A 25,316-nucleotide genomic window follows, 5' to 3' on the forward strand; every position below is an offset into this window, starting at 1 on the left:
GAACAGCTCCTGAGAGCTCTATAAATACACTTTGGTCATAGTACCATCTCAAATACCTCACTCAGAGGCATCATCATTTATCAATACTGCATTTTTTCTGCTCTGATTGAGCTAGTTTGATGTAATGACAAAATTGATCTTTAAATATTCAAAACTCTGATTATTGCACTTTTATGAGAAGCATACTTTCTTTGCTTAAAAAAAAAAAAGGTAATCCTAGTACTGATAACATTTACATTCTCCTTTGGGAGAAAAAGACTTGTCTTCATCACTTCTGTTTGCAATTTACTTTAGCTCTTTCAACACTGAGCACAGCAAGGAAGAAATATTTGCATGCAAAGTGTGAAAGTAATCAAATCAAACAAAAAGTAAAGTTATCTCTGGAATTAATGAAATTCTTATTCTCCTCTTACATCATGAACTCAGCACTTTCTTTTCCCCACCACTGACCAGCTGCCAATTCTTTCTTTAATCAGAATTATCAAGAAAAGCAAATCTCCAGGAATTCGACATTGTATTCTGCATTAAAAAAAGTTATGAAAGTTGTTGGGTTTTTTTGTATGCAAGAACATGTACACTTTAATTGACAAATTAAGATCAAATCCCAGTTTTTCTAGAATCAAAGATTTTCAGGTAGGTGGTGTCCCTTTATAACTTTAGAGCAAGGACAGGAAGGATAAAACCATTGCAATTTAAGACAGGAAGGATAAAACCATATCAAATGTTATTGCTTACTCCAGTCTGATCTAGTTTTATATTGCTATTTACACAGCAATCAGACCACAGAATAGCTCCAACTAACCTCATATCTACTTTGTAAGGACAACAGCTGCAAACATGCACGGGCTTCAAGCACAAGGGACATTTACTGCAAGGGCAGGCAGTCTGGCAAATCAAGCTAATAAAACCTGGATTACATGTAACCTGCAAAGTGCACTGTAGGTAAAGCAGTATTTTTTTGCCTATTGCATTACAAGGTATTATGTCAAAAGGCATTTTTCATGGGTTTTGTAACAAAATGAACCTCAAATAATTTTAACGGTGGGTATTTGGCTTTAATAATGCTATTTAAGATTAGATACTAAATTGTATAACTTGTGTCTTCAGACTGGGCAATTTCATTACTTTCTCCTATAGAAGAAGTGGCTTTAATAACTAAGCTTTTAAATTGTTTTCCCCATAATAAATAAATGAAGCCAAAAGGCACTTTGTCAGCCCTGAAGAGTTGGATCCAGTCCCACAGTGGACATTAAAGATACAGATTAGATCAAGCCAACAAAACACTTAAAGCAAAGATTTTCCCTATTAGCTATAGCAATTTTTAAAGTGAGATTCAGTAATATGATTTTAATGCCAGGTGAATGAGGTCAGACAAAGAAGAAATTACGTCAGTGACAACAGGCAAATTCTTACCAATTTAATGACTACAAATTAGAGCAAGCTTTCCTTCAGAAACCATTAATGTCCCTATAAGCACAGAGGATACCAAAAGCAAATCACATCAGACTTGTGAGAACAGAGCTACAATACAATGATGTTTGTTGTTATTTCTTACGGGCACACTGAGAAAGAAGTTATATTAGCAGATCCATCTCTTCCCCAAGTGAAGAGATAATTTAATGATAAAAGCAACAGTTTAGGCCATGAAATCAATCCTCTCTATTGCAGGACAGTAAAGTTGCCCTCCTGATTTCTCTTCCTGTAGTTTATACTGATGTCCTTTTAACAGCAAGTTTCTGGTTCATAAATTTCCAATGCCACATGCTACCGTGGTACAGACCCAACAGGTCATGCAGCTATCAAAGACATCAGTCCCCAGCATGGAGTTCAAGTGAGGTACCCAAAGCCAGTGCAAGACTGTAAGTGCTGGCTAGCTCTAGCTCTCACACCAGTAGGCTGAAGTTTGTGTTGGGAAGAGAGATGAAAGTATAAGAGAGATGAACAGAGATCTACTGCAACACGGGTGCTGTGCCCTTTGCATGGAGGAACACTAACAGCCAGGAGCAGACATACTGTGGTCTGAAATACTGATCTAAATTAAGGATCTTGTTGTCTTAGCACCCTTAATCTAGTTAGTTGATGTATTAGTGTATTCCCTTCCTCTCAAAATACACTGCCTAACCCTTCAATTAGCTGATGCCAACTGCCTACCCTTATTATTTACTTCCACAGTGCACTGCATATCTGCTACCTATACCATAAAGCAAAGCAAAGATAATAAATTATTTTATAACTGAATTTTATAATCAGATACTGAGATACTGAGTCCAAAATAGCCAAGTCTTCTTAATATTCTACCTCTTCTCCACAATTCTCTGCCTGCTCCCACAACACCACCACCCCCACTCCTCTTTTTATTTATAGCTTTCTTTTTCTTTCAGGTTAAACAGGCCAGGACTAATCACATCTTCATGACCTGCACTACTCGAAATCATGAATCATTTTTGCTCTTTTCCGCTCCCTGTCTCAATTCTATCACTTTCCTCCTCTAACAGGGTGACAGAAGTGATCAGAAAGCTTGAGACACGATTTTCATGTGCCAGAAGCACCTTTGTAACCTCATGTTCTCAAGACTTCGCTTTCCTTAATTGCTGCTATAAACTCTGCAACAGCTCTCCTAGGTACAGCAAAGCATCTTTCCTCCAGATTATTCTCAACTTTGCCATTCTGAAGTACAGAGGGACTATCTGGCATTTGCTTTGTCATTCTGGGCTCCTCTATACCCAGCAGAGGGACATTGTGGACTCAGAGGCACCCATTATTTATGAGCTTCCCCTGGTGCTGCCACCTCCCTGCCTGCAGTTCAGCATCACAGAATGACAGAATGGGTTTAGTTGGAAGGTACCTTAAACATCATCTTGTTCCAACATCTCCACCATGGGCACAACACCTTCCAATAAACCAAGTTGCTAAAAGCCCCATCCCACCTGGCCTTGAACATTGCCAGGGTTGGGGCAGCCACAGCTTCTCTGGGCAGCCTGTGCCAGTGCCTCACTACCTTCACAGTAAAGAGTTTGCCTTTCTGAGGTTTCTCTTTCCTTTGTTGAGCTTCACCACAGGTGACTTGGGACCTGACTGGGAGGTTCTGATGCAGCTTTGCCATGGGGCCATGTTGGGGGGATGTGGAAAACTCTTTGGGGACCCTCCTTCCCCCCAGCACCAAAACAAACCACCACCACTGTGATCACCAGCAGTGTTGCACATGGCAAGCATGGGTTCAAAGCCCACCTCTCACAGATTCGAAGACAGAATTTGAGTGAGGTGCTCTGTTAGCTGGTGGATGACAATAAAAACTGCCTGCAAAGCCTTTGTGGTCAATTTTAGCCTCAGCTATAAGTACGGTGTTGGTTACCATGCAAACCGGCTTGTGCGTGGTGCAGCATTTGAGTTGACAACGCCGTATCATCCAGCACTACAAAAAGAAAGATACTGCCTTGCTTTCTTTTAATCTTTAATTTTACAACCAGGTTTTAAAGGAACAGGGGCATTTTTTATTTGGACCAAATTTAATTTTGTTTAAGGAGGGAAATGTTTTTTTCCAGGATTTAAGGAAAACAGGTATTTCCATGTTTTGTTCAGAAATTGCCATGTAACCACTGCTTCTAAATAGGTAATTGAAATAAAAATAAAAAACAAACCAACCCCAAACAACACAAGGTATCTAGTGATCTACCGGATCACTGTAAGACTCAGAGACCTCAAGTGACACAAACTTATGTCTGCACTCATTGTCCACTCTAGGAGAAATGTGAAATTAAGTAACATGGAAAAGTAAATTAGATTTAACAATGTGTTATTTTTTTTTTTCCTAAAAAATTCAACTGTTAAATAAATGTTTGGGATTTCTTTTTCTGAAGAAGACAGTATTTAATAACAAAAAAAAAAATTGGCCAGGCAGTCCAGCAGGTTCACCCCAACATTACTATCTCTGTAGGGTTGAGAGACCAAGTTTACGTCTGTATGGGGCTGGAAGTTTAGAGGTTGCCAAGTACACCAGGATCTCAAAACAAAACCTATGCCTGGAGCTCAGCAGTGCTGCCCCATGCCCAGGGCGGTTTCAACACCCACATTCCACTTCCCATGGCCACCACTCCCAATTCTTTCCCCCCATGCTGCAGTCTTCTGGGCCCCCCAGCACCCTGCCACAATGGTTCCCAATTTCATGCAACCGAGGTAACCATCTCACTGCTCCCACCCAGCACCAGATGTTTCCCATTAACTTTGTCCACACTCAGCTTGCAAGTGTCAACTGGAAAGCCCAGACCCCAAATACTTGACAGATGAAACAACAACGGGCTCTTTGCCAATGACACAGGCCTGGATCCCAGCCCCTGCTCTACATTACTCTGGCGCCCAGTGGAAAACAAGCCAAGAGCTGTCTTGAGATTGGTGTCAAGGATCTCCTCCACCTTTGCAAGGGGCAGGCAGCTACACAGATCTCTGACCACAGGGGCATATTAAACAACCCCAACATGCCTTCAAGCTGCAGCAAAGGTCTGCAACTTCCCTGCTTCTCCAGTTTGGACTTTAAGGTCAGTGGAGAAGGCAAATCTGTGTTCAGTCTAAAGTATTTCAACTTTCTCAGTCTGAGACAGTTAAAAAAAAAAAAAAGAAAAAAAAAGAAAAAGAAAAAAAAGTTGCTTGTATGAATGATCATCACCTTGAACAGATGAACAACTGTTCTTCATGCTTCTTGCTTGTTTTACAACATTGTTTATCATCAGGACACTGGTGCCATGAGACAATAGCTATAAAATACTTTTCTATTTTGGTTTATATCAGTTCAAAACATGATATCGCTTTTAATAAAAAAGTAAATAATTTACACAGCCTTTAACAGAGGCCTACATATTATAAAAACTGAAATATTAAGAAAACAGTAAAAATAAAGGACAGAACCCCACATGCTTCTTTAGATAAGCATTACATACCTGAAAACTATTCTGTTGACTGGATATTAACATCCAGTACACATTTCAAAATTCATTACTTCAGAACTTCACAATTAGATCTCTGATTCTGACTTCATAGACAAAAATGCTGCTTTCAAACATGCCACATCAAATAATGTGAGAATATATACAGGAGCTAACCACAGTATAGTCCAGGATCACATTATTGCCATTCTGGTTTAATTTCTGTTTAACTATATGCCATTTCATAAAAGGATTATTATAGCTTCAAGTGCACTGCAAGATATAAGCAGTGTTTCAGCTGCCATTCACATACTGACTGTATCGAGAAATGTCTCATTCCAGATAATCATCAGCGGAAGTGATGCCTATCTCAATTTCTCCACTATGTCCTTTATCCACACTGCAAGGGCATTCAAGAAGGAACTGGAGTTTCTGATCTTTAATTTAAACACTAGATGGAGCCCACTTCCCAAGACTGGAAAAATGAAAGTTCTTGCAGCAAATTCTTACCAGCCTATTGCAATATCTGGTCATGCATAAACATGACAGAACTCCAACAGCTGCAGTGACTGTCGTTACTTCAGAAACATATACTGGCCAGCAATTAGATCTCTGCATAAAGAGACAGGCTTTAATACTGAGTAACTGCACAAGAATTTATATTCCTCTACAGATACATTAACTTCATGTAGAAGACCTGCAATGCTTGGATAAACCAGGCACATATGGATTTTTAAGTACCCTATAACAAACAAAATGCTGGTTTGAGAGGACTACGACTGAGTCTGATCCCTCTTGATTTTGACAATAAACTCTACTGATTCAACTATATGAGAATTTGGTAAGAATAAATTGATTTTAAATAGGAAGGATCCGTTTTCAGTTGGTCTGAATCAGTTCTAACAAAAAAGCTCATCTGTGATGTTTGATAAAATGCCAGCTCTCTCAAATGAAACATACCACATGTTTAACTAGAGATAAGTGAGCTCTGGTGTTAAAAATAGGATGCAACAGCACCAAACCACAGTATAACTATTCTGGTGAGAAGGAAAAAGAAATAAAAAGAGCGCCAAGTTGCCAAGATCCAACTTTAACAGCCTCACGGTTACTGGATAAATACGTTTATCTACAGCTCCACCACAAACAATTGCTGCTTCTGCTGTGTTTCAGCCATGCTCTGGGCTGACTTCACAATCAAAGGGTAAGCAGAAATCACAGGCAGACAACCCTTGGCCTTTCCTTTGCTTGCTGAAGGACATGTTCACAGGAACAGCTAAAAGCCAAGCAGATAGACAATAAAGTTGTGCAAAGCCTGATATGTGATTCCCAGCAATGCAATTCTGCTGACAGCCGAGGTATCACTGATTGCTTTAACCTTTGCTCAGCCTGGGCCACTGCCTTCACCTAACTCTCTTCCTAACAAACCTATGGTAATAGCTTCATCAAGGTTAAGATTAGCATGAAGGCAGTTAGCTTTACCACAAAAGACTACCTTTTGCTCACAGTGTTTCATCCTTCTCAAACAAAATTAACCACAGTAACCCAGCTTGCCGTAGGACATTTTCTGAATCATCTTGGAGGAGAGATTAGAGGAGAGAAGGAATTACTAGCCACCAACTTGGATCCTAACAGCAATTTTCAGAAGGAAAAATAGCGTCTGTGAAAAGTACAAGTTCTCTCTAAAGGACCCTACTTGCTCCTTATTTCTGTGAAACATCTACATAGCACATTTTCATGGTCCCACATCCCTGTGGATGAAAGCTGGTCTTCAGGGTCGTGCTGCTGTGATGCAAGCAAAGGTCTTAAAAAGTGAGATACGCTGCTAGGAGATCATGGCTTCTACTCGCCATCATGTTGACAAGTGAATGCCCAACTCAACTGAAGAGGATGCACAGGGCGATGCTCACATCTGCCCAGGCTATTTGTCAGACCCGAGGCTTGTGAGCAAACATGCTGCTGTTGTAAAAGCAACAGGCTTTCCAGCTGGAGCAAGCATACAGTTAACTCAAACATTAATACTTCTGTTGATGAATATTGCGGCTCAGTCCTGTTCCATTATGTATGTTTTCCAATATACCTGAATGGAACATGTATCTGCTCTTAGATAGATGGATTTGTGTTTTGGTTTGGTTGATTTTTTTTTTTTAACACTGGTTGTAGCAAGCACCTAACATTCATTTTAAAAGCAAATCTGAAAACAATTACCATTTGTTTGGCACTTGACCTAAAACCATCTGGGGGAACACGCCCATTCACTTTCACAAGCTTCTGGTTCAACAAAACAGGGACTTCATTAGCAGGAGAGTATCTCACCAACTGCACAAATTAAGTGTCAGCAAAAGGAGGAGACAATTGAAGTACCAGCCACAGTTGCAGGTTTGACTAAATAGTAATGTTTAACTACTTCCTTATCACAATCTTGCTGTACAACTATAATTTAGGAACCTTTGCCACTGTAATTTTCTCTGCTTCATTTTCTTTACAGCTATGCTTTTTATGTGTCAGACTAAATACTTGTTCATCAGCACTATTATCCATGCAACAACTGAAAATAAACAGCTATGGGGAAAAAGCAGAGGAGAAGAAATACAAAGTCTTTGCATACATATACAAAGTTAAAATAAAAGGCTTATTACCCAGTGTAGTATTTGAGACTGGAGGAAAAATATTCATGTACTATTGTGACTTTGTCCATAATTCTAAAGATAGTCACTGTGCAGGCACATAGAGCAGCATGATTACAGTCTAGGTAAAGTTAAGGTTAAAATCTAAAGCTTTTAGTTTCTCACAGCAATAATCCTGATGGCTTTCAGCTTTTAAATATGGAAGGGATGAGACACTGTGACCTTGCTGGGATCTCACCCACTGACCATATCCCATCACAGCTGGGGCACAACAAGCAAGAATGACAGTTCACTTGCTATGTGAGTGGAAGCAGACGGGATAATGGTAAAAAGTGCAAAAAAAAAGAGAAAGCCTTTGAAATCCCACTTGGAGTTACTAACTGTTGCTTTCCATATTCACATGTATTGTGAAGGAAAGGAAGGAAGGAAGGAAAATCAACCTGTAAATTAAACTCCCTTCTGGGAAGAACAAAAATCAAGACAACAAAATCAGAAATTCAACAGAAAAACTGGGATTGGGTTAAACACTTACATTCAGTCACTTGCATGTTTATAAGCCATATCCTATTAATAGCACATTTTTTTATTTTTTATGTTTGTTTTCAAGTGTTTGCCAGACTAACTCTGATGTTGCAGGCCACCTTCCTGAAAACACAAAGGGGTGTTGTCTAAACCATAAGCAGTCATTTGCTCCTCCAAAATCTCTGTGAACATCTCTGACCCGTACGTGTTCCTCTTTACAAGCTGCCTACTTCTTCCTGCAAGGCTGCCTCAGTATTTGACCACTTCTCTCTTCTCAGTAGTAGATGTTTGGCTTCACATCACCACCCGAAACCACCTACTTCACATTGGGGAGCAGACTCCTGCTCAGTCCAATCAACTGCAGGTTTTAATCTGCCTCTTATTCGCACTCTCACATAATTTTTGAAGGATGGGAATGGCCATAGCAGAGTCAGTTGTGAGATCAAACTAGGTTGCTCAGGGCTTTATCCAGTCAGGTCTTGAAAATCCCAAGGATGGGGACTGCATAGCCTCCCTGGCAAACTGTGCCCCTGCCTGGCCAGCCATTCTCATGGTGAAAATACTTCTCCCTGCAACCAGTGTGAACCCCGCTCCTTTCAACTGCTGCCCACTGTTTCCTGGCCTTCCGCCACATACTGCTGGGAAGAGTTGGGGTGACATCAAATCTACTCTTCTAGTGAAAGGAAATGAAATATCATTTCTTACACTTTTAGCTCTGATATTTATCTGTTTATGCAAAGTACACTTTGCACTTTGATTTAGATTACTGTTTCAGATTTTAACTTTGCTAACTGCATTTGCCAAAAAATTAAAATATAACCAAATCGGAGGGAAAGTGAAAAATAAATCTAAGAATAAAACTTGGGTGGAAATGCTCATCCATGCGATCACATCAAACTTCCCCTGATGTGCCATGGTGATGGCAGCCCTTCAACACTCATATTACTGCATTTCCAGATACTGAAGTGGCATATCTTTAAATAGGTGTAACATAAGATCCAATTATTCATATACATTACAAAATAGGCTAAAAAAGAAAGATACATGCTGAAGAAGAGCCATAAGGAATGCACTCTGCTCATCTTCAGACTCAGAGAGTTTCGGGTAGTCTGTCCATCACAGTAAACACACATTACTTTTGTTCCTGGACACAGGAGCTATTACTCTCTCAGTCTGATCAAGGCTTCTTAGCACATCAAAGCACATCAATCTGAAGCAGCAGTCCACTTACAGACCTTACTGCTACTCAGTTACCAAATTGCCATGTACCAGTCATGCAGAAGGGTTCTTAACTGCACTCCTAAGCCACACTGAGGAATAAAAGATATGTAACCAGAACTAAGAGAGGAGAAAAGTGCAGCAGTGCAACAGATGTTCATCCTGCCTGAAAGGTCATGTGAAATGTGATTAGTGCCATTATCCTCCAGGACTCTCTATATTGCCTTGAGACAAGGGCTTTCCGGAATAAGCTACGGATCAATAAAAAGGATTACACAGCAATACTTCGGAAATGCTCAAAAGCAAAATACCAGCTTTTATCTCAGATTTCTCCAAAGCTGTGCCTGAGAAGAAACCTTTAAGACCCACGTTTCAGTCTCAGGCTCTTGCACTGGTACAAAAGACACAGGTGCCACAGACTGCACATGGAAGAGAATGAAAAGGAAGAAAGGTAGAGGGGTGGTGCGCCACACACACACCCCAACAGGGTGTGCACCAGCTAAACCCAGTGGCAATCTGTCAGACAGTAGCCAGCACCCAGCCCCACGCCTTACCCAGGATGGGGCCGCCACCACCACACTGGGGAACATTTGCATCTCCCTGGGACAGGGTAGGCAGCCAACACCATGCCCACGTCATACTTGTGTTCTCCCTCAGAATTTAAGGCTGTGCATATATGAGGTTGTCACCTCGCAGGTGAGAGGCGAAGCAAGTTGTTTCCCTTAATTGAGCCTATTAGTAGTAACAAGTCACTCCTGCTAGGTCTAAATAGCTCAGAGATAAATCCCAAGGCTGCTAAGCTGCCAACCACCTCCAGTCAGTGCTTAGAGCTTTACTCCTACAGCAACGCTGGGCGAATACTGCCACCTCCAACCATGCTTCTGGAGCAAATCTATGGGCTGATACATTTGCAGCAAATGCTTTCTCTGCACCTTTCACAGAAAGTCCAAAGTGCCAGAGCCTCATCCCCAACGAGCAACAGCACGTATCCCCAGATTGGTACTCTGAGGTCAGCCATCTGCATGCGAGTAAAGAGTATGACCCTGAGAAGGCACTGTGCCTTTTTTTTTTAAACTAAAAAAAAGAGAGATCTCACCTGAGACTACTTGGGATGTTAATCTTTTTCATGGAAAACTTTGGTACAATATTTAATGCAAACACACTATCAACACATCATCTCTTAAAGTTCACACCACAGGCAACACAGGTATAGGAACAGTAAGCACTGCACAGCACTTTTCAGAAAAGCCATCCAATGAATTAATCATTTTCTGTCTGAACTATTTGCAGAAGCAACTGAATAAGCCAGAAAAGAAAAATTAAAATGTTCCAAGCCATTGCTTCACAGTGTGTCTTACAGAAAAGTAATTTTAAAATTATTACACTCAATCTCATAAAATGACACTATTTCAAATTAATCCACGGTGTGTTAATTCCTTCACCTTTACCAACAATAAAACAGGCTAAGAAAAAAAAAAACACCAAAAAAAAAAAGCTGAAATTCAGTAAGCTTTGCCTTTTGCTTCTACAAGACAAACATCACAGAATTAGCTTTCATCCAGCCCAACTGCCAATAAACACCACTCCTCTTTCTCCGAAGTAGCATAAGTAAGTGAAATTCATTTTGCAGACTCACCAGTGTCATCCATATTCCAGGAGGCAGCCAGTTGTCCAGTTTGTGAAGTCCACGATTGTAGCATGTTCATAGCAATCAACAGGAAAACAAAGCAGAAAAGGAGAGAACAAAAACAAAACTCTTCAGATTCAATTAATAAGACAACACTATTGCTTTCTATAAAGTCTGTTACAGAATAGTTTCAGATAACTCATTGAAGGGACTGAACACACACCCACACCCTTAACTTACTCTAAAAGAAAATTAACATAATAGCAATGTCGCATTGATAAAAGAATAATAATTACACTCGAATAATGAACTGTCAAGGTTGGCCTTCCTAAGAAAGGCTCTGTGAGGGGAGAAAAATATATTTACAAAAGAAAAAGGCAAATCTTTCACAGTAACCCCTCCCCATTAGCAGTAACAGGTGAACAACATCACACCCAGAAAAGGTGTATTATTTGCTGACATTTCTAAATCCTTGATGAGGAAATGTAACATTTGTCAAGGAAGCAAGTCAAAAACCACCCCAGGCCACAGCAACTGCTCCTTTTCAGAATCCACACTCGAGGATGGAGCATTGATAATTTATTCTTTGCAATTAAGGGGGCCCGAGGCCTACCCCACACCAGAGTATCTATGCACAGTTACACATCTGCAAACAGTCAAGAATACCCAAGGTGAAATAACAAATATTTTTTACTTGGACCTTGAACAGTGCCTGGGTGACCAAACCCAGTAAGTGTCACCTCTCCTACCAATAAAAAGCCCAAGAACAAGTTTTACAGCTTTCTCAGGCTCAGCATTGATTTCTTTTGACAACCACTCCAAAACATTCAGCCAGTTCAGCATTTGGTATTTTGCTTTTTTGTTATTATTCCTTTGGAGAGGGAATGCTTTAAAGAGATTTGTACAAAATGGCAATTACTATGGGTTAGCCTAAACAAATTGCACATGCATGTGTAACGGCAGTGAAAGCATGCTCTTCTTCTGACCAGAGAAACCGATTGCATTTGCAAGTTAAGAGCACAAAGCCATGAGTACAAAGACACCAGATGAAGAGAACACTGAAGCCTGTGGTGGAGGGGAGGTGGCAGTGAAGAAAACCAGCCATCTTCTCTCAGTAGCTGTATGATTATCAGATTGATTGTCAATGCAAACAGCACCAAGGCTAATGCGATGCTAAGAAGCCAAAAGTCACTGCAAAGTCTCCTGCAACAGACTGGAGTATCTTCCCCATTTCATAGGTTTTGACCATCCATATTCTTCAAACCAACTGTTTGCAGGAATACAGATATCCTCACAACTCAGTGATCTTCTGCTGGGTCCCAGCAAAGGGACCTGGGGCCAGAGCAGCATTTTGCCCTCCAGAAATCCCAAGGCAGTGTAAGAAGGCAGTGAGCTATCTGCACAGACCCTGGTGTGGTTTTTTTCTGATCCCTGTAGAAACCATGCCTTACAAAGGCAAATTTATCTGTTGGTGTCAAAGAGGAAAACATAACTGGCACAGTCAACTAATTTGCAGCCCCCCTGTGGATTACGGCTGATGAAATATCTCCTCCTCTGCCTCCACGGCCCATTAATAAGACAGCACAAAGACTGCAGAAGAAGGATGATGATTGCTCATGTATTTACCACTTTGCTAGGGAGCAACTTTTTTTTGTGTCACTGTTTTTGTAGGAGTGCTTTTACAGAAGGAGCCTTTCCAACGCCTTCATGTGAAGAATATTAGAGGGGAAAGGGAAAAGAGATTACAAAGGATTTGCCTTCATTTCTGATTTCTCTTGTCAGTCTTGTGAACCACAGTCCTTCTCCAGAGATGTGACCATATATCATCACTGTCAGCGTGACTGCCCAAGATATTACCTACCTTTTCCCCCTGCAAGGGAATTTGTGATTACTTGGAGGATGCTTTTACAAGAGCAGAGATGACTCCAAGATACTCCCAAGGACTGTAATGGCCACTGAGTGACCTGACTAAACACAGGACTTCAAATTAAGGAAAGTCAGATTTTGATGGTGGCATGCAGCAAGACAAACATTAATGAATTTACCAGGAGATAAGAGGTCAAGAAGTCACAGGAAAGCATATGTCGAGTAGGTGGGAACAAGGGAAATGTGGTGTGCAAAAAGAGGAGGAAGGAACAAAAAAAAATAGCGTGGATGACTCAAAATCTGTAGAATTTGAGCAGGAAATCTACTGAACTAGTTTATTTAGGATGTGGAGAGGATGGGAGAGAGGGATAGTACTGCAGCATCTCCACTGACAATACTGCACATGCATTTCTGAGTGAGAACAAAAGGTGGTTGCTCAAGTTTGACAAGTTACAAGGGACAGCTTCCCATGGGCAGCTCGGAGAGGGAGGAAGTGACAATATGCCATGACAGGATGGATGTATGAATGGGTGTGATGTAAACTGCCTTGAGTACTGCAACAGCATCCACTGCCTACCTTACATGCCAGTTGCTTGGCTCACAGTGAGGAGAAATACATTAGAGCAAGACCATAGAGACATTTTGCATTCCCCCTAAAATAGTTCCTTGCATGCTATTTTTGCATGACACCGGTTAGGAAACCAAAAACGTTGGTTCAGCATCAGGCAGTAATTTTAGGGTCAATTGCTTCTTCACCAGACACTGAAATCATAATTTTTCAAGCATCAAATTAGCTGTGAATGTTTTAGGGGACAGTGAACTTTAGTTACACACTATTACTGTGGGTCCCCATCTCAAAACCCTCTCTTGTAATCCCTCTTGTTATGCCAGGTGCTTTTTTTTTTTTCTAGAATTGCACTTTAAGATGAACTCTACAATTACACTACTTGCTTTCTACATCATCAACTTGTTCCTGACTGTTACACACTCTCCAGCATATAGCTTTCAAGTGGTGGAATTCACTTTCAAAACCACGTGAAGCATTTCATCCATTTATCACAGAAATACATCAATATAGGTTTTCCAGCTGAAAGCTTCTGAAAGTTTCCTCAAAACTTTTATGCTCAGTTTGGACCCATTCCTAATCCACAGGCAGGATAAAAGACTCATCTGGCACCATTGCACCATGAAATAAACAAACAAGAAAGCCTTAAGGAGGTTAGCTGTTGAACAAATAAAACAAAAACCAGGGCTATGCATCTTTCCCCAGTACCGTTGGTACAATACAGAACAATTACATGCCTTGAAGCTGCATCTGATTTCACTCTGGATCTAGCTGAACCAAACTGGTATTTAAACAGCATCTCAGGCAATGCTCCAGGGGGCCAAGAAAGAAACTAATGGAAATTGGAAAGCCATTGCTGGGGATGATGTCAGACTTGGATTTATGGCATCACCTACCAGTGGAAATTCTAGTATAGAAGCAGACTTTAATATTTTACTCCTCTATGTGAATGTTATTCAAGTGTGAACATGAAAAAATGTTCTTTAAAATGAAAAAACCATCCAGCAACATCCTACAAATTCTGTGCATCTTCAGCTAATCTAAATGAGAAGTGCTATTTCGGATCAAAAAAAAACTTTATGGAAATAAGATAGTTGACATGACAAATGATGAAATCAGCAGTGCTGTGGAGATTTCACATTTAAGTGATGCATAACAAAGCTGGGTTTGGTTTGTTCAGTCTCCATGTCAGGTCTACAGCCCCACCTCCACAGCTTGCTGACCATTGAGACAACTGCTTCAAGCTTACCACATCACGAGCAATGAGCTATACAACTGAAAACTCCCAGCTGCTTTCAGTAAAGCAAAGGCAGCATTAAACATGAGCAGTATCAAAATCTCCCCTCCATTCTTGCAATACAAAGCCCAAGCGCTATTTGAGTTTCACAAAATACAAACTATGGTCAGTCCTCAGAAGGTGAGAAACTTCAGGTCTTGGCAAAGTTTCCTAGGTTCATCTAAGAGCAACTCTGTGAAAAACCCATACACCCATATGTAAATAAAAGTGAACATAAACGTAGTTTATGCATGTACACACACAGAGATACACACATATACGTATCTAATTTATATAAAATTTATATTTTTCTATCACCCAGCAGGTGGCACTCGTAGCACAAGCTCCCGAGGCTGGAGCACTGTGGGAGCCTGCGAGCAGGCACAGCTCTACAAGAGGCACCATCTCCAGAAAGGTAAAACCATCATGGTCATGAAAGCATCTACCACCCTTTTGCAAGACCTGAAGCATCAAGTCCAGTATCTGGGCCAAAATTCCATTAAGCTTACCGGGCAGGCACCATCTCCATTAATTCCCTCAACAGCTGCCAAATCTCAAGTGCTTTTGCAGCCTTTCCAGAGGAGCATTTGGGGGGCTGGAAGGGTTCTGGGATATTTTCAACATAGAAGTATTACATTATGATGTCAGGAACAATACAAGTAAATGTAAAGCTTGCTTCAGACTTCATCACTTCTTTTCCCCATTTAGCACACCCAACTAGTTTTCAATTAGTCCCACTAATAATTTGGGCTTTTGAAGATCTCATGAAAGAGCAAATCAGAACTGGCAGAGGAAATGCTGTTTTCCTTTGATTAAAATTAAAGACTTGTTTTCACCCATGACTTAAGTGTCACTATTGTACGTATGCTCTTAATACACCTCTTCTTCAGCTGAGTGGTGCTTCAACTTCAGCTGAGTGGGTTTGTTTTTAAAAGAAACATTTTCCCTTCAAATTCAATATTCCACCCATGTGCCTCCCCTCTTTAAAAAGTCAGCTCAGAAGCATCCATTTGAAAGCATCAGCTCTGCACGGAGCAGCGCTGCTCCCTGTAAGAGAATGCCTCATGTCAGATTGAAAGATGCCTTTCCAAGGTCATTTCATGTTCCAGTGGGTTTGTTACTAAGTTGTAGAACAGCAGATAAGGTTGCGCGAGATAGTAAAGTGCCTTCCTAAGCTAGTTCTGGGCAGTAATGTGCAACCAATATTTGAGCGAGGGACTTCTGTAACATTTACCTCTGAAAGAAACTTCATATGCTGAGATAAATGCTGCTGCAGGAAGGGCAGGAGTAGTACTGAGAAACCGATAGTCTGCTTTCCTGCTAGCTCCCAATTAATTTTTTGTTTTAAAGGCCAAAGAAAAGGTCATTTTTCTCAACAAACTTACATTAACTGCATGTGTTTATGGCAGCTGGCAAAGGCTGGGGGATTTCTAGGAACATTAGGGGGGATCTCTTCAGGAAGTTTTGTTAAAATACCTGACCCTTCATAATGATGAGAAATTGATGTTAAAAACTGCTCAATTCAGAATCAACAGCAATGCCTCCAAGTTGCAAGAACAAGGATATCAGAGTAGCTCTTTAGTAGGTACCAGGACTAAGAGTTTTCAAGGTTAAAAAGGGTGTGGGGTGGATATATAAAGAATATATCCAAGAATGTTTCTTTGAAAGTGTTGTAGTCACATTGTGAGGAATGATGATCCGATATTTTTAGATGCTTCTAATACAGCCCAAAAATGGAGGAAACCATATAACAGTATCCTCTTAGCAAGCTTTTAATACTGCTTGAGCCTAACCCAAACTCCGAAAGAAGGTGAGCATCTGGCAGCACATTAAATTGCGTGTCACCATTTCAGCCATCATACCAGGGGCTAAATCCTTCCCTGGAAAGAACAGGGGAACAAACATATGAAGTCCAGAGGGACTGAAGCAGGAAAGGGGGGGAGGGGAGGAAATCCTTCTCACAAACGGTTAGCTACATCTTAATGAGGTTTAATGCTTGATGAAGGATCACCAAACTGGGATCCAAAAATGCGAATACCTGGCACCGAAACAGCCCTAGGAAGAGGGTGAGGGGGGGTTCAAGTCCCACACGAGCATTTGGGGGGGGGGGGGGGGAGAGGGGTGTCCAACAGCCCGTCAGGAAAAATTAGGAAAATGGCCACCCAGCACTGAACTGTGCACAAAATGCAGAGTTTCGGTGCTTCCAGTTCTGCATTGCACCCTGCGCTCCCAGCCCCCCGCAGCCCCACACGCTCCCGAGCGCCCCGCAGCCCCCTCTCGCCGGCGGAGCGCGGAGCTGCGGGTCACCGTGCGCTGTCCGCTCCGCTGTCGCCGGGGCTCCGCTACTGCGACTTCTGATTTTCCTGCTAGTATCACTTTTCTAATGAACTGCCGTTACGTTACTGCCGAAATGTAAACTGTGCCGGCTGAACAGTTTTAGCTTTTTTTGAACATCTGAACGTGTGAGTACGCGTGCGGCACACCACATAAACACCCCACTATTACACATTTTAACTCTGCAGACGTGCTGACCCCACCGACCGCCCGCAAAACCTTGCGGCTTCCTCAGGGCTGACCCCAAGCCTACACTAAACCACCCCAAAAACGGGCTCCAGCACCCCATCAGCACCGAACGGGCTTACCATCGGACGTTCCCCCGGCCGCGCTCCACCCTGCGCAGCGCGGATCCCCCCGCTCTCCGCCCGCCCCGTTCCGCAGCTGCACCGCGCAAAGCTCACAACTTTGCTGCTGCGTCCCAGCCCCCCGCACCTGGGCGGATCTTCCGCGGACGATGCCGTGGAAGGGAAAGAGGCGGGAAGGGCGGCTGAGGGACAGGCTCCCGCAAGAGCAGTACCCGCCTGAGGCACTCCGCGCCGCGCGGCCCCGCGCACTCCTCACCGCACCGCGGGCGGCAACTCCGCTCCGCCGCTGGGGGGACTGTGGGGGAGCAAGCCCTGATCGAGGGCACCCCGAAACGACCCACGGGGGGCGGCGAAAACGTGAAGGTGGGGGAGAATCACAAACAGCCAAAGGCAAAAACGCCGAAGGAGGAGAAATAAAAAGGGGAAGCGGCGACCCCGCAGCGCGGACCTGCGCCCCCGGCCGCCTCCCTGCGCCGAGGCGCGGAGCGGAGCTCAGCAGCACGGCGCCCCGCGAGGGCCCCTCGGCCCTCCCCGCCGACCTCAAGCCAAGGACAGCTCGGCGGTCCCGCTGTGTATCGCGAACCGACCGCCCGGGCTGCGCGGCGGCACCAGGGCTGGCAGTGCAAGGGCGGCCCGGGGAAGCGAGGGGAGCGAGGACAGGCAGCTCCTCACCTGAGCTTGCCTCGGGACGCGCTCTCCTCCGCCGCCGCCGCGGTAAGCGCCTCCTCCCGCTCTCCGCGGAGAAGGCTGACGCGGACAGCCGCGGCCCGCAGAACTTACGCGGAGCCGGGCTCCCACCTGCAGCTCCCGGCAGACTCCAGCAACCGGCACGGCTCAGCTCGCCTCGGCACCGCACGGATCGGACCGCCCCCCTCCACCTCCCTATTGGCGACGCCGCAGCCGCTCCGCCCCGCCTGCTCGAAGCGCCCTCCTGGGCGGCGAAGGACTTCGGTGCGGCACTCCCGGGAGCAGGTGAAGAGTCGTGCAGGAAAGCAGCAGCTCCTGCCACCCCTTCCACCCGGGCCCCGAGTTTTCCCCCTTCGGCTCAAACTAATAAAATCCGTGACGTTACTTGGTGCCATCATTAGGCATGTGAAGAGCCTGTTGGCACAGCCGCTTCGAGAGGCTCGGGTGCAGGGGCTGCCGCCCCGTCCGACCTAGCTGAACACGGTCCTTAACGCCCTGGGGAGGCAGCAGGATCCCAGGAGTGTGTAGCAGGGTGAGTGCTCCACCGCGGATCCAGGGGAAACACAAACTTCCTTGAGACAACTGAAGAACAGGGCCAGGTGAGCAGACTGGACCTCCCGAGCAATAATGCGTGCCAGAACACCCCAGCACCTCGTCCATTCAGTCTCTTTCCTCAGCAACCCACAGCAATTTTCTGCCTTTTTTGCTTGAATTATAGGTAGCTTTCAGGCGAATGTGCCCTAGACACAGAGGAGGACAGTGTATAGGAGGTGTGGGACAAAAATCAAAGTACAGCTGCACTGGTGGAAGTGTGGAAAGACTTCCCACACAGTGGTAATCTCCCATTGGATTTGGGATCACCCTGAATCTCAGGAGAAGTGAGGTGGCACCTCTGGGGACACAGCTGTCATGTGATGGGAAACCCTCAGCTTCCTTTGGAAGTGATGGGGATGCCCACACAGAAGTGAGAAATTCCCTGGAGCAAAGTACACTGAGGAAGAGCTAGAACTGCTCAGGACAGACTTGTAGTGAACAAAGTGGTCATGAGATGTCCTGCTAGGAGGCAGAAAGCATGTTCACTGCTTTGGGTGTCATGTCTTAAGTCATTAACGCCAAGATTATAGCTGACCCTGCTGAGGTCTCTAAGTCACCACGAGGCTGACTTATCCCCTGTGGGAGGCAGCCAGCATCACCGCATTTAGCAAGCCTGCCGCCTGCACAGTACTTACCATCCAGCAAAGCCCTGTTGGCTTTGGCTGGATGGCGCTTACCATCCAGCAAAGCCCTGTTCCCGGTGGTGGGGAAAGCCATCTCCTTCCTCCCAGAGCTGAGCAGCAGGGACAAGCGGGATCCCTCACAAACGCTGCGGTAGGAAGGGCTGCGGCATCCCTTGGAGCTTGTCCAGCAGTGCTGGCTTCCATCCTCGCCTGGAGTTTGCCTGCGGTGAAAATTATTGCTGAATTCCACCACACGTCGTCTGAAGAGGTCAAAGGATACCTGTAGCGAGGGTCTCCTTGTAAGGAGGGTGCAGGGTGCCAGCCACCAGTGGCAAAGGTTAAAGTTCCAACTAGGAAGGTTTAGTTCAGCACGCAGGATAATTTTCTGTGATAAGCTGAGGTCAGCTCAGCGAGAACATCCTGCCTTCCAAGGGAGTTGTGTGGCAAGCAGATTTCCTGGCCGCCTGCTTTTTTTTATCATTATATTTTTATTTATCGACGGAGCTGTGTACAGCTACTGACTTTTACAGCTTTGCAAATTGATATGCAAGAGGTGATGGGCTCAAAGAGCCAGAGGCAAAACTTATTTAAATAGCCTCACTTGATTTTTCTGCTATTTGGCAAAGTGTTCATAGAAAATAAAGTCCCAGGTCTATGGCAGAATACACAGGATGAGGTGAGGGAGCTGGGACCTGGCCCTGGGCAAGGCATCAGCAGGCATACACCAGCTGAGAGTCAGTGGTGTTGTCACAGTGGGGATGCTGTCACAGCAGCTCCAGCTGGGGATGGCAAGGCCAGGCTTCCCAGCTGGAGCAGGGCTACAAGGCAAGGAGTGAATCTGTGAGCAGGAAAGTGACTTTGGTTATGCCACATAGATTTTCACTGGCTACCATGGAAAGGACCGATGGTGCATCATCCCATGTTATAAGGGTTTTTTATCTCTATTAAGGTTGAGAGGGGCACTGGAAGAATCCACATATGTAGAAAAAGTGCCATAAAATGGGTGCTAGGGGTGGGAAGGCTCCCAGGGGAAGCTGGTGCTTTGCCGTGGATTGGAGCAGGTATCTGGGGCTTCAGGGAAACTGGCTCTAGGCATTTTGGAAGCAATCACCCATCCTCGCTTTATTGGACAAAATGGCTGAAGCGTATTTTGTTCCGCTGATGTGGGAAAAGGCCTTGCCAGTCCCTGTCAGGGAGGCATTCATTAAAGGAAGTAATGGCAAGTTCCTACAGTGTCCATCAGAGTGATCAGGATGTCTGCCGAGAGAAATCTGACTTGCTGGGCTTCAAGTTGTGCCAAGTCATTGTGTTCATCAGGAAATGAGAGTGTTCTGGGGCAGGTAAAACACAAATAAATCACACTGACCCTCCTCCGGTACTTTCTGCTCATATTTCCGAAGTCATGTTCCAGGAGGAGGCTTACATACATTCATTACGTATTTACTTAATAGGCTGTAACAGCTCAGAGGCATTTTTTTTGCTTATATTGCAGTTAATGCTTTCAGCACGTTGTATAGGATTCTCTCCTTACTAGAATTACCATCCTAAGCACCCTATCTGAAATTTCCCTGCTAAGAATGTATTGCCGAGGCTGCATTCGAAGAATGTTAATCTGATTTATGGCAACCTGGCATGACAATGTGCAGTAATAGGTGATATAAAGTTGAAACCTTGCGACAGAGAGGACATTCGTCTCTGACCATGATGTGAATGTGGAAGCCTGAGGAGGGCCGGCGGGGGAGAATAAAGAGCCTGTGAGCATGGGGTGATGAACAAGGGGAAGTATTTACAGCATCACTCTAAAGAGCCATTTACACCAGAGAGCATCATTATTTCTACACATATCAGTACTTCCTAGTGTGGGCTGGCCTCATATATCCAAACTTTTATGGGCTTTCTGTATTATTTGCATGGCAGTGTTGAGTTTTTTTACTTTAAAAGAACCTAATTAATAATGGTTTGTCTGCCGCTGCTTATTAACATGCTTCTGGGAGACCAGGTGGTGGGAGAGGAATGCCTGGCGGTCACCACTCTCCAAACTCCAAAGGAGGTGTCCAGCCCTTCTCAAGCTTCTGAGACAGAGGTGTGGATTTACAACTAAATCTGAGTTCACATATATGGAGAAATAAATACTATAGTAATATACTATGAAGACAGCATTTTCTTTACAGAAAGACCTTTCTGAATGGTCCCTGTGGCCCTTCCATTGCTGGCATATCAGCAGGCAATGCCAGATCCTGACATCCCTTGCCCCCCAAGGGCATCCCACAGATCTTTCACCATAGCATGGGTCCTCCTTCCCTTGCGGTGCAGATTAGTTCCTGAAAAGTTTTCTAGTCTGACAACTTACCTGCTTACAGCAAAATCCAAGAGCACTTGTTTAAATGTTCCATTTCCAGTAAATGAAACCATACACTGCTTTGCCCATGCCTGGTCATTTTAAATTGATGGGGTTTGTTAGAAGGACCAGGGCAGTGTTTGTTATAATTTGCCAATCCCTGAGGATTGCTTTCAAATCAGAGACCATTATTATCTGATATTACAGCTGTCCACAGCTTTATTTTTATACTATCATCGGCACACATGATGTTTAAAAGACTACAGAAAGAGGCAGCATCCCTGCCCCGGCAAATATACAGTTTCAGGACTGAAACAGATTTATTGGAATCAATGTGCACTTTACTGTTAATTTCTTTGTGCAGTGAGGCCTCCTTTAAAGCTTGACAGTTTTTTTTCTCTGAAAACTGAAATGAGACTAACCTGCAGTATCAACGCTGAGTAGTTTGACATGATGCTTCTATCTCTCTCTCTCGCCCCAGACTTCTGAGACACTGCAGAATTATGCTTATCACATTTACTGAAAGTACCCAGGCTGCTTAAAACAATACAAAAGGCATGCAAAATTCAGTTTAGCGTTGGCAGGGGACTTGACCAGACGATCTAACTGGTCACTTATTGCTAGCTATGCCTGTAATTATGTGTCCACATCATGCTGTCTAATATTTTAAGTTTGTCCTACACCATATTTTCATTCAGGGAAAGGAATTTACTTTAGCATCATTCTTTCCCCATGTCACAAGAGCAATTTTTCACTGTTGTTAAGAAAATGGCATTTTTTGTTAAGAAATTGCAAATGACAAAGCCGTGCTATGTCACTTGAGCTTTCCTTATTTATTGTCTCCTTAGTTAGTGAATAATTCTGAAGAATTTCAGAATAACAACAATCTATAGTATGTATCTATCAAACTGTACAGAAAAGACTTCAAATAAATTGTGTGAATTAGCATTTCAGCATATGAAATGCTGCTTTTGCAGCTTTCAAGGCTTGACCCTTAAAGAGAATAGCAAGACATATATTATTTGACATTTTAAGTGAACTGTCCAGAGGATTGTAATCAAAGGCACAAAGTCTGGCTGGGGGCAAGCTACTAGAGGTGTACCCAAGGGCGTAAGGTTGGGTTCAGTCCTGTTTAACATCTTCATTAATAATCTGGATGATGGGGCAGAGTGTATCCTCAGCAAGTTTGCTGATGAGACAAAACTGGGAGGAGTGGTGGATACACAAGGAGGTTGTGCTACGATCCAGAGGGACCTCAAACAGGCTGGAGACATGGGCTGGCAGGAGCCTCATGAAGCACAATAAAAAGAAATGCAAAGACCTGCAACTGGAGAGGAACAAGCCCAGGCACCAGTACAGCTGGGGGCTCATCAGCGGGAAGTCAGCTCTGCAGAGAAAGACCTGGAGGTCCTGATCTAAAAGCAGCTGACCAGAAGCCAGCAATGTGCCCTTGCCGCAGAGGTCAGCCGTATCCGGGGCTGCATTAGGAGGCCTGTTGCCAGGAGGCTGAGGGAGGTGGTCCTTCACCTCTGCTGAGCCCTGGTGAGGACACAGCTGGAGTGCTGGGTCCAGTTCTAGGCTCCTGTCCTCTGCAATATAGGAGAGAGATGGACTTACTGATGTGAGTCCAGCTAATGAAGATCACTGAGGAACCTGAGCCTCTGAGGTATGAGGAGAGGCTGAGAGAGCTGGGTCTCTTCAGCCTGGAGAAGTCTCAGGGGGGTCTTAGCAAGTGTAGCAGTACCTGATGGGAGGGAACAAAAATGAGGGAAGCAGGCTCTTTTGAGTGGTGCCCAATGCCAGGACAAGAGACAATGGACACAAACAAAAACACAAGAAATTTCATCTGAATGCAAACCCCCCTACTTTTTACAGTGGTAGCACTCAAACACTGGCACAGGTTTCCCAGAGAGTCTGTGGTGTCTCCCTCCTTGGAGATATTTAAAAGCCATCTGGACATGGCCCTGGGCAACCTGCTGTAGGTGGCCCTGCTTGAGCAGGGGGGTTGGACAATGTGACCTCTAGAGGTCCCTTCCAACCTCAGCCATTCTGTGATTCTGTGACTAATTCAGATACCCCACAGAGCAGCACTGTTCTTGCTTCCCAATGACAAAATAACAAAATACTCTAGTGAAATTCCTTTTCCTGACTTTGATGAAAGAAAATGTGCTATGCATCATTAAAAACATACCAGCATATTAAAACCATATTATGCTTGTAAAATAAAGAATGTTTTTTCATCTGTTGCCATCAAATCTATGCCTGTGTTAATGTGAAAAATTAAATAAATCCACATGGATGTCTCAATTAGTGATGCAAAATAGGTATATTATTTAGTTTGAAAGGAAAACATTTATGTTCGAAGTTTGGGATGGAATATATACACTCCCATGTTTCAAATTAAAACATATTGGACAATTTCCAACCAGAAAGCAATGTCAAGATGAAGGAGATGGCAGGTTGGCCATTTTGCCCTATAATGGCTCCTCAGTCCAGGCCGAAAATGCAGTAAAACCAGAGAAACATCTGTCCTTGGTCTGGTTGACCTGAATGCGCAAGAGGCATATAGTGTTGTTGGACAGGACTGGTGGCAGCCTGCAAGTGTGAAGTCTGGACAGTCACAGACCACACTGAAGTGGAAAGGCATGCTGATCATCTTTCTTTCAAAGGAAATGAAAGAGAAATTAAAGCCTCATTTGTTTAGTGGTAATTGAAACAAGACGAGTCACCGCCCAAGGTGCAACACAAAATAGGAAGGCTGGGTTGGAAACTCGGCCGTGTGGCTAGAGGGGTTTCACTGGAAATTGGTTGCAAAAAAGAAAGGAAATGGGGCATTGATTTGGTTGAAGCTCTGCATTAGCTTGTGGGTGGAAAGAAGCACAAAGCAAGCAGGCAGCTGGACAGGCAGAGCGTGTGTGGCCCCAGAAAGGTAGCCAAGAATAAATGACTTTCTTTCTTTCCAGCTCTGAAAAGGCTGGAAAAATATCTCACAAACAAGAAGACAACTTCTAACTGTAAGGTCCTCCTGTGTCTGAGCAGAAAAAATATTTGTATTTTAACAAACAGGTTTTACCCCACTCATAAAAACAATTTTGACTTGAAGTGACCCTAGAACTCTGTGCAAAGAGCAGCTTATCTAACTGCAACATCATACAACCTACAGCACTTAAATCAGTGCCCCATAAAGCTGGCTTAGAATCCCATCCTGCTATCAATTAGAACTCTTCTCACAAAACAGTCTGCAAAAGATGTATATTACAGTCTCAGAGCTATACAGCTTCTCCCACAAAGTTATGAAACCTTTATTCCTTTAGGGATAAACAGTAAAGCAACATCTAATTTGTATGAATAACTCTTTCAGCTGCTTAAATACATCCAGCTTGATGAATTTTTTAGGCTGTTCTGATTTCTCTGAATGTATTAATCTTCCACACCTGTTAGTTTATTGGAAACAGTGGAACATGCTGTGCTACTAGTGTTTCACCCTTCCTTCCCTGCTTTTTGAAGATTCATGGTGGGATAGCTTTTTTCAAATAATAAAATACTAGTTAACTGTCCTTTAGACGGATCTCCAGGTAAGAATTTCTGTCTGGATGGTCTGTGGGATGAAAAAAACCACACTTGTTGACAAAAAAAAAATCCTGTTTTACCTTACTTTAGTTGTTTAGACTAGTCATGGTTCTTGCTGAATTGAGAATTTGCGGAAATGAGTAATAGTGCATGGACTACTGCTTTTTTCTTGCCAATTCCTCATCTCTAGATGCAATGCCATTTGAGTACAGAGCTATCCAGATGTGTGTCGCAGCTTGATTTCCTTG

The 25,316-nt window shown here is 43.7% G+C and overlaps 1 protein-coding gene across 2 annotated transcripts in view; it reads right to left on the reverse strand.

Annotated features, from left to right (window-relative positions):
- Positions 1 to 17,384, reverse strand: part of EPB41L3 (erythrocyte membrane protein band 4.1 like 3) — a 147,052-nt gene extending 129,668 nt beyond the window's left edge. The window contains exon 1 of one of the 2 annotated variants that reach the window (XM_062632934.1): positions 17,257 to 17,384. The gene's annotated coding sequence lies outside the window, so the exon portion shown is untranslated. Of the gene's footprint in view, positions 1 to 10,916; positions 11,049 to 17,256 lie in introns of those variants that run through there. The other variant, XM_062632927.1, reaches the window with a different exon arrangement.
- Between the last annotated feature and the right edge of the window lie 7,932 nt (positions 17,385 to 25,316).

The sequence above is a fragment of the Pezoporus occidentalis genome, unplaced genomic scaffold, assembly GCF_034315485.1.
Source record: "Pezoporus occidentalis ecotype Australia unplaced genomic scaffold, CSIRO_AGI_Poc_V1 ctg4, whole genome shotgun sequence".
Lineage (NCBI taxonomy): Eukaryota > Metazoa > Chordata > Aves > Psittaciformes > Psittacidae > Pezoporus > Pezoporus occidentalis.